Source organism: Halyomorpha halys, unplaced genomic scaffold (genome assembly GCF_000696795.3).
Source record: "Halyomorpha halys isolate HHAL.00 unplaced genomic scaffold, Hhal_1.1 Scaffold886.1, whole genome shotgun sequence".
Taxonomy (NCBI): Eukaryota; Metazoa; Arthropoda; class Insecta; order Hemiptera; family Pentatomidae; genus Halyomorpha; species Halyomorpha halys.
Window position 1 is genome coordinate 206,510 of NW_027109805.1, and position 9,838 is coordinate 216,347.

Consider the following 9,838-nt stretch of genomic DNA (forward strand, 5'->3'; position numbering starts at 1 on the left):
TATATATAGCGTGATGCTTCACGTTAACAAGAAAGAAAGTAAAGAGAAAGGTGATCAATGCCCAAGACCTGCTTATAAATGGACGTGAGTGCATCAGGGAACTAGAAGCCAGTGAACTATATAAATACTTAGGTATACAGCAGCACCGTAGAATAGCTCGAATTGATATAAAACAAAAGTTAATAACTGCTGAGAATGAGGCTGCAAAAAGTATTGAAGACTCGACTATCGGGAAAACAGAAAATCAAGGCCATCAATACACGGGTCATAGCAGCACTAAGCTAGATTGTCTTGTGAAAATGACACTCACGCAAGAGCAGGCTCACTATCCAGTATTCTCCTACTCCAGGATTTATTTAACCAGGAAAGAAGGAGGACGAAGACTCATAAATATCGCAGAAGCGTGTTGCAAGCAGGAGTCAACCCTATGTCAATACTTCCATTCTAAAACCACTGGTGTTTATCTGGCAGTCGTAACTGGTCTAACCACACTGAGCCTGAGCAAAGTGGATGAATTCAATATTGTATCAGAAAAATAAGGACTGATAGAATGGAAAAACAATTCCCTGTATGGGAGAGACGCTGCATAGCCAACTGAACGAAGCCTACAGATAAAAAAATATCAGTTGAATGGTTAAAATCTGAAAGCCTATTCACCGAGACAGAGGGGTTTGTAGTTGCCATTCAAGACTAATTACTACTAGATCATACAGCAGGCATGTTCTAAAGGACAATACGATATGAGGCCAATGTCGATTATGCTCAGAGCAAATGGAATCAATACACTATATCACAAGAGGATGTACTGTATTGGAATATTGTGATTCCAAACGAGCATAAGCTGAGCTGTCGATGAGAAGCTTAATATCAGGGAATGGCGGCCAAACTAAAGGAGCTGTACCATTTCGAATGTGAAGTGGTAAAGCCAGGAGGATCATAATATCAATAAATCGGCTAATCCTAAAGTCAACAGCCGGGAACAGATGGATTAGATTTACCACTTACTGCGCTGAAAGAGGCTCCACAAGCAGTTCTCTTAGATACAACGAGAATTGTATGGTAGTTCTAAAATGTATGTTTAAATTTAAATAAAATCTCCTGATGATTGGACCATGTCCCTCATCCCAGTTTTTAATCTGCGATTGCAAGAAAAAAAACAGAAAATAATAATAATAGGCATTATAATAATAAAAATGTTAAACTAAAACTGAAATTTTTTTTGTTTTTTTAAATATAATATAAATGTCTAATTTATTAAATTAAAATGATATAACCTAAATAAAACTAAATTACTATAACACAATGGTTAACTAAACATATATATAAAGGATTTTACCACCTAGATTTTTCCAGTCTAAAACATAAAATAAAATATAAAAATTGCTAGATTTCTAATACAGTAAATCTACTGAAAAAAATGTAGTTTATAACTGAATAAATCTGGACTTTTGGAGAATAATAAAATACTTTATAAAAAACGATTAATTAAATAGCATTTTTTCTTTTTTTAATTTCTAAAATAAAGGATTATTGTTTTTTTTTTTTTAAGAATGTACCCAACCGTAAGAGACCCATTTCCAGCATGGAACGACACAGTAGGTGCATTACTTGCTACAGCCTACGGGATATTACGATTTGCCTTAGCTTTCAAGACTATATTCCAGCAGACACAGCATTAAGTGCAATGATAGTGGCTGCGTGGAAGAAGTACAAACAGCAAGTTTTTTTCATCTCTAACTAAGAATATTATTTTATTCCAGTTACAATTTAAATTAGTAATAAGTGATTTTTATTAAAACTATTAAAAAAAAGCTGGATAAAATGTAAAAATTTATACTTTTAGGTTTAAAAAATAATTAATAAAACATAAGACATTTAAAATATGTCAATTTCGATGAAACATTCTTTTTGCTTTTTATATTTGGAAGCGGTTAAAGTGTAAAAAATGTTGAGTTAAGAAACAGGAGCTTAAAGAGCATTCCCATCCCATGTTTCTAGTACCATCCCTCCTATCCTTTACTATTCTTATATTTGTAATTTGCAAAATAATGACCTTATTAAAATTAATAAAGAGAAAACTTGAAACCTGCAACTGTATAATCAACTGTTAAAAAATATAAATAATATAAGTTATATCAAGTAAGGCCCACCAGGCCCACCAGGCCGATCTGATATAAAAATAAAATAAATAATAAAAACCTGCAACAGTTCATGCCGCAATTTAATTTTTGTATACTATTTCTTCTATATAACTTCAAGAGCAAATAATTTTTATTTATTTACTCAGAACTAGTTTTTTATTAAAAATAATTGTAATGATTCCTGAATAAATATATTATTGTAAAGTTGTGTAGTAGGGTGGGAAGATAAATTGCATTTTAAATGTGAAGTTTTACTTTTCTCTCAACTTCAAGATTCCCAGAACTGTTTTGCAGATGTGGTTATGAATGCCATTTGCTTTTTCAATCCTATTATATTTCTTGTCAACTTTTACTATCTTTGCTAATAACTGCACCTAGGTACGCGTAATCTTCTGCTGTCTCTATGATTTGTCCTCTGCAAGTAATCTCCACAGCTCCTGGTTCTTATCCAATTTGGATGACTTTGCTTTTACTTGTATTTATCATCATGCCTTTTCTCTCCAGCTCTGCTTCCCATTACACTATAGCTTGCTGAAGAGAAGTGTCTGAGCAAGTACTGTTCTCAAGTTCCATTTCCCTACTACTTTTCATGTCGTTCTTCTTTTACATATTTTGTATATCTTGTACATAGAACAATAAAGAGAAGAGGCCTTGGACTACCTCCCTGTTTGACACCTCTCTTCATATCACAGCTCCCAGACTCCTTTACATTTATCCTGACTTTACCCTTTAAGCCCTCATATGAAGATTTTATGGCTTCTATAAGTTCTAAAGGGACGTTTTTTGTCTTCAATACATTCCATATTTAGACTCTTGAAACTGAATCAAAAGCCGCTTGCAGATCTAAAAAAAAGATAAATTTACATTTTTATCTCTATTTCAAGCCTTTTCTATGATGGTCCTCAATAAAAATATTTGGTCCTGGATCTGTCTAAAAGGCCTGAATACGACTTGCTCTTCTTCAAGGCTTGGTCCTTTTCTACTACGTCTCTGAGTCTTTTCTCCAGGACTGATGTATATAACTTATGGGCCACTTGGGACAAGGATATTGTTCTATAGTCGTTACAATCGCTTTGACGTCCTTTCTTATGTATTGGGATAATGACATTGTATTTGTCATATGTCAGTATTTGGGGATGCTTTTCTCGTCATATATTTTCTGAAATAGACCCTGTAGAACGTTAATTATTCCATTGCCTCCATATTTGATAAGCTCCAGGAAAACACCATCTAATGACAACATCTATTTTTAAATAAAAAATAACTAGTAATCAATAATATATATACAGAATGGATCTAATAAATTAAAAATCGATCTATTCTGAAAATATTAAAAATATCTAAAACCATTTTAGATTTTATATCAGTTTATACTTCCAATTCGAAGATAAAAGGTATTTTGAGATGAAGACAGTTGACCGTAGAAAAATAAGAGAAGATGGTCGGGGTGTACGGTCAGCAGAAAAACACAAATACACAAGATTATTTATTTGTACGAACGTTTCGACCAGATTTTCAGATCTTTATCAGGGCTATGAGAACAAAAAGAGATAACAACCATTATTCAGAGAAACATAAAAATAAAATAAATAATAGAATAACAAATTTGGAAAAATGAATTAAAAATATAAACAAATTGATTAAAAACCATGGAATTAGATAGTAGTATATTGATAATATTATATAGTTAAGAAGATATGAGAGTAGTGTCAAAAAAACTGAAAAATAAAGTGTATCAATAATAAATAAATGATACAATAGGTAAGAAAGCCATATTGATGAGTAAAATTAAAAACCTTTCAGTTATATAGATGAGTACAAAAAATTAGTTAAATTAAGAATAGAGCTTATGTAAAAACAATATTTAAAAAAAAAAAAAAAAGAACAGAAGAAATATGGAGAATAGGAAATGAAGAAAGTAAGAAATATCAGATAAGAAAGAATGAACTTACACTTTTAGGAATATATTTTGGCTAAACTGTTAAAAATTGCACGAAATGTCGCTCGCTTAAGTGCAGGTCGACAAAAGACGTCAAAACAGAAAATCTAACGGTCAAAAAAGATCGTTGAGATAAAATAGTTAATAAGAAATGGAATAAAAATAAAAATACAGTAATGGTAGTGTTCCGGTAACCTACGGCAACGGAAAGGTTGAATCAGAAAGGCTGCTATGTATAGGATTAGTAGCGCCCATGTGGCCAGCATCGAAAGCTTGCCTCCTCCAGCGCTTTTGGTGGCAAGAGAAGCAAGCCAGATAAGGGTGAGATAGCCATCTTGTTTCAGCCAGAGAAGCGTCCGTCCTTTTCTTTTGTTAACTCGTCATTAATATCTACATGAGTGAGTAGAATTACTTGAGTGGTTCCCGACTGCAGAGGGGAGAGAGGCCTAAGAATGTGGAGGGAAGAAAGAACCTTGGAGTAAGTCCATCTAGCAATAGTTAACAACCACATCATCATCAACCACCTGACTGTTAGATCTACAATTTCAATAGCCCAGTCATACAAAATTCTACTAACAATCTAATCATAATGTTTTCTTTTGGTCACCCCTACACCTCTTGTAACATAAAACAATAGAATTTTATTACATTTAATCATGTTTCATTTTTCAGTTATACAGTCCACTCAAACCCAACCAGCCAACCAAAAGTGAAGTGTGTCTTACAATGCGGTTGAAGCCATACTTCATACAGGTAGTAAAACACACAAAAAGTGTGAAATATAAAAATATGAGAGCCCAAAAGGTAATAAAATGTATAGATATATAGTATATTAATTGGTATAAAGGATTTAAGTTGTATATTATGAGAGGTAATAACTTTATCCAACAGATAATTATTTATACAGAATTATTAAGACATAATTTTTCGTCTCCTGAAAAATCAAGAATATAGACTTAAATCCTTTATACTTATCAATACAGAAATATCTTTTTGAAAAATAATTCATAATTTCAGAGGAATCATGGAATGTATTAAGCAATATCTAGCGTTATTTTACTACAAAATTTTCGCAGTAATTTATTCTTTTGAATTCCCTTTTTTTTTTTTTTTTTTGTAACGATGCACCTTTGTTCACGTTTTAATATTAAATATTCTTTAAATTTCTCTAATTTTTGAAAACCATGTCGTCTTTTGACATGTTAAAGTAATTGAATTTCGAAATCTTTTATTTCTATTAAGTTATTTTTACAATTAGAACATACAGCTGGAGTCTGCAGTTGTCTGGTATTATCTAAAAAAAATATTCCCATTTCAATATTCAATCGAATGACACCACATTGCAATGATAGGCAAAATTTTACTCAAAGATTTTAAGTTAATTTTTTTTTGTTAATAATTGAAGAATTGACGACGATATTATGCACAATTTTCAATTTCAACTTCTGAATCTAGAAAATGGCTGTGCGATCTGAATACAACTCCATTTGAAGCTCTTAATTATATTATATATAACAGTAATGAAATTAACTCAGAAAATACGTCCCTGACGAGATGAAGAAGAGAATAATATATGGTAGTAAAGCGTAGTATGTCCTTGTGATTATAATGGAATTGACCCTGATATCTATACGCACAAAATTGAAAATGTATAACACATATTAGACCACTAGGTAGTATGACACTGAAACATAGACTACAATAAGAACGGATCAACAGACTTTTAGAGTCTTGGAGCGGAAGACACTTTTTGTCTATCTGCAAAACAGGCAATTTGGTGAATAAATTATATGTAAAAATTAGATGAGCTTAATAACATGAAGATATAGTGAAATTCATAAAGTATAGAAGAACAGAAAATTTCCAAAGGATGACTAACAAACAAATGACCAAGAATTTACGACAAAATCCTTTTTAGGAAAGAGGGAGAGAGAACTTCATACAAAAAACTAGCAAAAGTACCTACAGGAGTACCTCAGGAAACCTGGTGTGACTGACTGGAGAAGAAATGATTTGGAAAAAAAGGAATGAGAGCGAGTTCTTCGGGAGGCCAAAGTCCATATTAGATTACAGAGAAACAAGAGTGAAAAAGAAGAGAATCGAACCGATTACAAAATTCATCATATTTGTTAAGAAATTCCACAAAATTCAAGTTCCAGAAGTTATATAATACGAATTTACTCACAGTTTTAGAGTTTAATGTAATTAATTACCGAAATTATAAATAATTTAATCAATTAGAAAAATATTCACAATTGTGTAAACATGCCATTTCATTTTGTGTGCAGTACTCAAGTTCTTTTTTTCTAGAAATTGGCAAAGTAACCAATTACAGCCCAAATCTGTCGAACAACATATTTGTTAACATGATCTAGTAAAATCTATATTTATAAAAAGGAATGTTCGAATCTTTGAACACAGTAAACTTTTGAATTAGTGGACCTATTTACGTGAAGTTTGTTTCAAAATATCCCCTTTTGCCATAGGGAGGTTTAAAGATGATGAAATCCCCGAACTCTCGAGTAGAAAAAATGTATGAACAAAATTGAGCGTGTTTGGTTTGTAGCTCTGAATGCATAAATTGTTTCACTGTTATTGTACACCAATCGATTCACCTCTTGCCGAGGAATGAGAAAAACGCATTACTAGACTGATTCTATTAATTAATATTATAATTACGAAAAATTATAAAAACATAATGTGCCTCATGGTAAATTAGGTCAGCAAATTTTATTTTAGAAAAGAGCATTTCATATTCCTTTTTAATGTCGTCTTAAACTGCCAAATAATTTTTTTTAAAGAAATTAAAAATTAGAAATGTTTCACCTTGATTTATTCGAAGGATTTTTTTTCTCCTAGTTGTTATTGTTCATATAATCATTCATAACTCCTCTGCATTTTATCTGATTCCTACTCGGATAGAACCGTTGAAAACCTTAATGCCCTTAAAAGCACGAAATATGGGTTTCAAATGGGAAAAATAAATCATACGTTTCATGCTATATGATTTTCGATCTTTACGAGATTTCGTATTTAAGAGTTTCTTGGGTGATAAAAACTAATATCAACTTTATTTCACTGTTAAAAAATCTTTTACCACACTTTCGCAGGTCAGTCGGTCTCAATTTTTTCAATATTTTAAAACTTTTGAAGCACAGGGAGGAGTTTTATTTAAAAACTATTTATATTTTAGGTACCATATACATGAAAATGCCTTAGATAATAATATTTATTTAAATAATAAGAAAAAAATCATCGAAATCGGACCACTACTAATGCTGTACTGTAAAGTAAGTTATCAAATACGTTGCCATAGTTACTGTCTTATCAGATCGTCTATATATATGTGTATAAAAGGGAAAAGTAGAATCTAAATTATGGTTTCATCGGTTACAGAAATAATCATAATTTTTGAATACGTGCATTCAATTGATTTTACTTTGTACCTTTTCAAAATTACTATTTACTACTTGATTACTTTTTACTAAGATATTATTTAAATAGAATATTTGAATAAAGAAATCAATATTTGGAAACTCAAATACAATTTCTTAATATAAAAAAGTAATGTTACAAATTTTATTTTTGAATGCTAATCAATTACAATCAAAAATTTTAAAAATGGCCGAAGCAGTCAATAATTCTACAACTATTCGTTGTAGATTTTGCACAAAGAAATCATAGGTAAGACACTATTTTAATTGACTTGCAATTCATGTTAGATCTGATTTAATGGAGAAATCCATGAATGATTATCATAAATAATAGAAATTTAAATTTACAAGGAGCCAATGGAATTTAACGTTTATAAACAGAAACACATCGGCAGGCATACCTCAGTTACCAATTGACGAATTTATATGAAGTTAGTCGACCTCAGGTCAGTGTTTTTTTATCCTTCTTACCTTCTGTTATAATGGAATTTTATTAGTCGTGGTTTAAAGATACATTAATTGATTTTTTTTTTAATATTTATTTATTGCTATTTACAACTGTACATTATAATACATTTAGTAAAACTGATCTAAGTTAAATTGGAGTGTTACAGGCGTGTAGAGAAACTACACATTGGTAGCACTCTAATAACATTTTACATTAGCTGGTCTCGTGGCCATCTTCTTTTCAGGCACCTCGGAGGATTGTCAGGAATGGAAGAGGATGCAAGATTAGAAACTAGGGGGTTTGAGTGGTTAGAGAGTTTATAATGGAAGGAGTGATCGGTTACATAGGGAACATTAAGGTCTTTATGTATGATTTTATTTGTGACAAAGTAAGGAGCATTGAGGATTTTACGAAGGATATTGGATTGTAAGGATTGAATACGAGAGGAATTCGAAGGTTTAGTGGAACCCCAAAGCTCAACTCCATATGTCCAGATTGGCCTTATTACAGTCATGTAGATCAGTCTTTTGTAATGTGTTGGAAGTTTAGACCGTTTGTCTAGTAAGTGCTGTGTAATAGTCGAAATCGACGTGCAGTTTCCTGTCTTTTCAGTCTGGTGTGAGGATTTCAGGTTAATCGTTTGTCCAAATGTAGTTAATTGATTTAAAAGAAATATTTTTATCTTTCGATGAGATACGACCATAAAAAGGAAAATAAATGAATAAAAATGAATGACCCAAAATACAATCAATATAATGTAATATTTGGAAAATCATTAATGAAAATATTGATTAAAACCATTAATCATTAATATTATATACATATATAAAATGTTGGAGCTGTATAACTCAGTAGTAAGGTTCTGTGCTACTAATTCCAACGATTCTAGTCAGAATCTAGCAACAGATAATTATTTAACCTGTCAGTACAGCCCGTAAGATGTCTAATTTAAATAGTTACCGAAGTTATCAATAATTTTAAAGTATGATTTCATCTTTTACAAAAGTAATCATAACATTTTAATGCATACTTAATTACACTTCATTTTACTCTGTACTATTTGAAAATCGTAAAAGTAAAAAATTACTGCCATATCCTGCTGAACACTATGCTTGCTGGAGCATCTTGCTTTAATGTATATAAAAAGGTTTCTTTAAAAACGCCGAGAAAAAAAAAAAAGATTGTTTAACAAAATACATGATTAACTGTACATATTGATTTAGTGAAACCTATTTTAAAGTATATAACTTTGCTACAATTTGAGCCCTATTTGTAGAATTATAAAAGCAAATGCTTTAATTACTTTTTACAAAGATATTATTTAAATAAAGAAATCAATATTTGGAAACTAAAATACAATTTCTTAATATAAAAAAGTAATGTTACAAATTTTATTTTTGAATTCTAATCAATTAAAATAAAAATTTTGAAAAATGGCCGAATCAGTCAATAACCCTATTCGTTGTAGATTACGCACAAAGAAATCATAGGTAAGACACTATTTTAATTGACTTGCAATTCATGTTAGATCTGATTTAATGCAGGAAGCCATGAATGATTTTCATAAATAATAGAAATTTAAATTTACACGGAGTCAATGGAATGACTTTTATAAATTTCGATTTAACGTTTATAAACACGAACTCATCGGCAGGCATACCTCAGTTACCAATCAACGAAGTGGGCTGTCCACACCTCACAGGAAACAATAGTAAGTAGTTAGAATGGGTGTAAATATTTGGAAAATCATAAATGATAATATGTAAAGATAGGGAGGTAAGTATAAAAGGAATATAAAGTCAGTCATTTTTTATCCTTCTTAGCATCTGATATAATGGAATTTTATTAGTCGTGGTTTGAAGATACATTAATTTAT

General features: G+C 30.8%; 1 protein-coding gene and 2 long non-coding RNA genes across 5 annotated transcripts in view; 2 read left to right on the forward strand and 1 right to left on the reverse strand.

Moving 5' to 3' along the window:
- The window catches only part of LOC106686844 (uncharacterized), a 6,403-nt gene extending 4,565 nt beyond the window's left edge, over nucleotides 1-1,838 (forward strand). For both annotated transcript variants that reach the window (XR_001344073.2, XR_001344072.2), the window contains exon 3: nucleotides 1,550-1,838. This is a non-coding gene — a long non-coding RNA (uncharacterized lncRNA). The remainder of the gene's footprint in view (nucleotides 1-1,549) is intronic.
- Nucleotides 1-9,838, reverse strand: part of LOC136795894 (uncharacterized) — a 355,650-nt gene that overhangs the window by 79,297 nt on the left and 266,515 nt on the right. The window lies entirely within an intron of this gene.
- Nucleotides 7,943-9,838, forward strand: part of LOC106686835 (putative fatty acyl-CoA reductase CG5065) — a 29,647-nt gene continuing 27,751 nt past the window's right edge. The window contains exon 1 of one of the 2 annotated variants that reach the window (XM_014430393.2): nucleotides 7,943-7,960. The gene's annotated coding sequence lies outside the window, so the exon portion shown is untranslated. Of the gene's footprint in view, nucleotides 7,961-9,603; nucleotides 9,674-9,838 lie in introns of those variants that run through there. The other variant, XM_014430392.2, reaches the window with a different exon arrangement.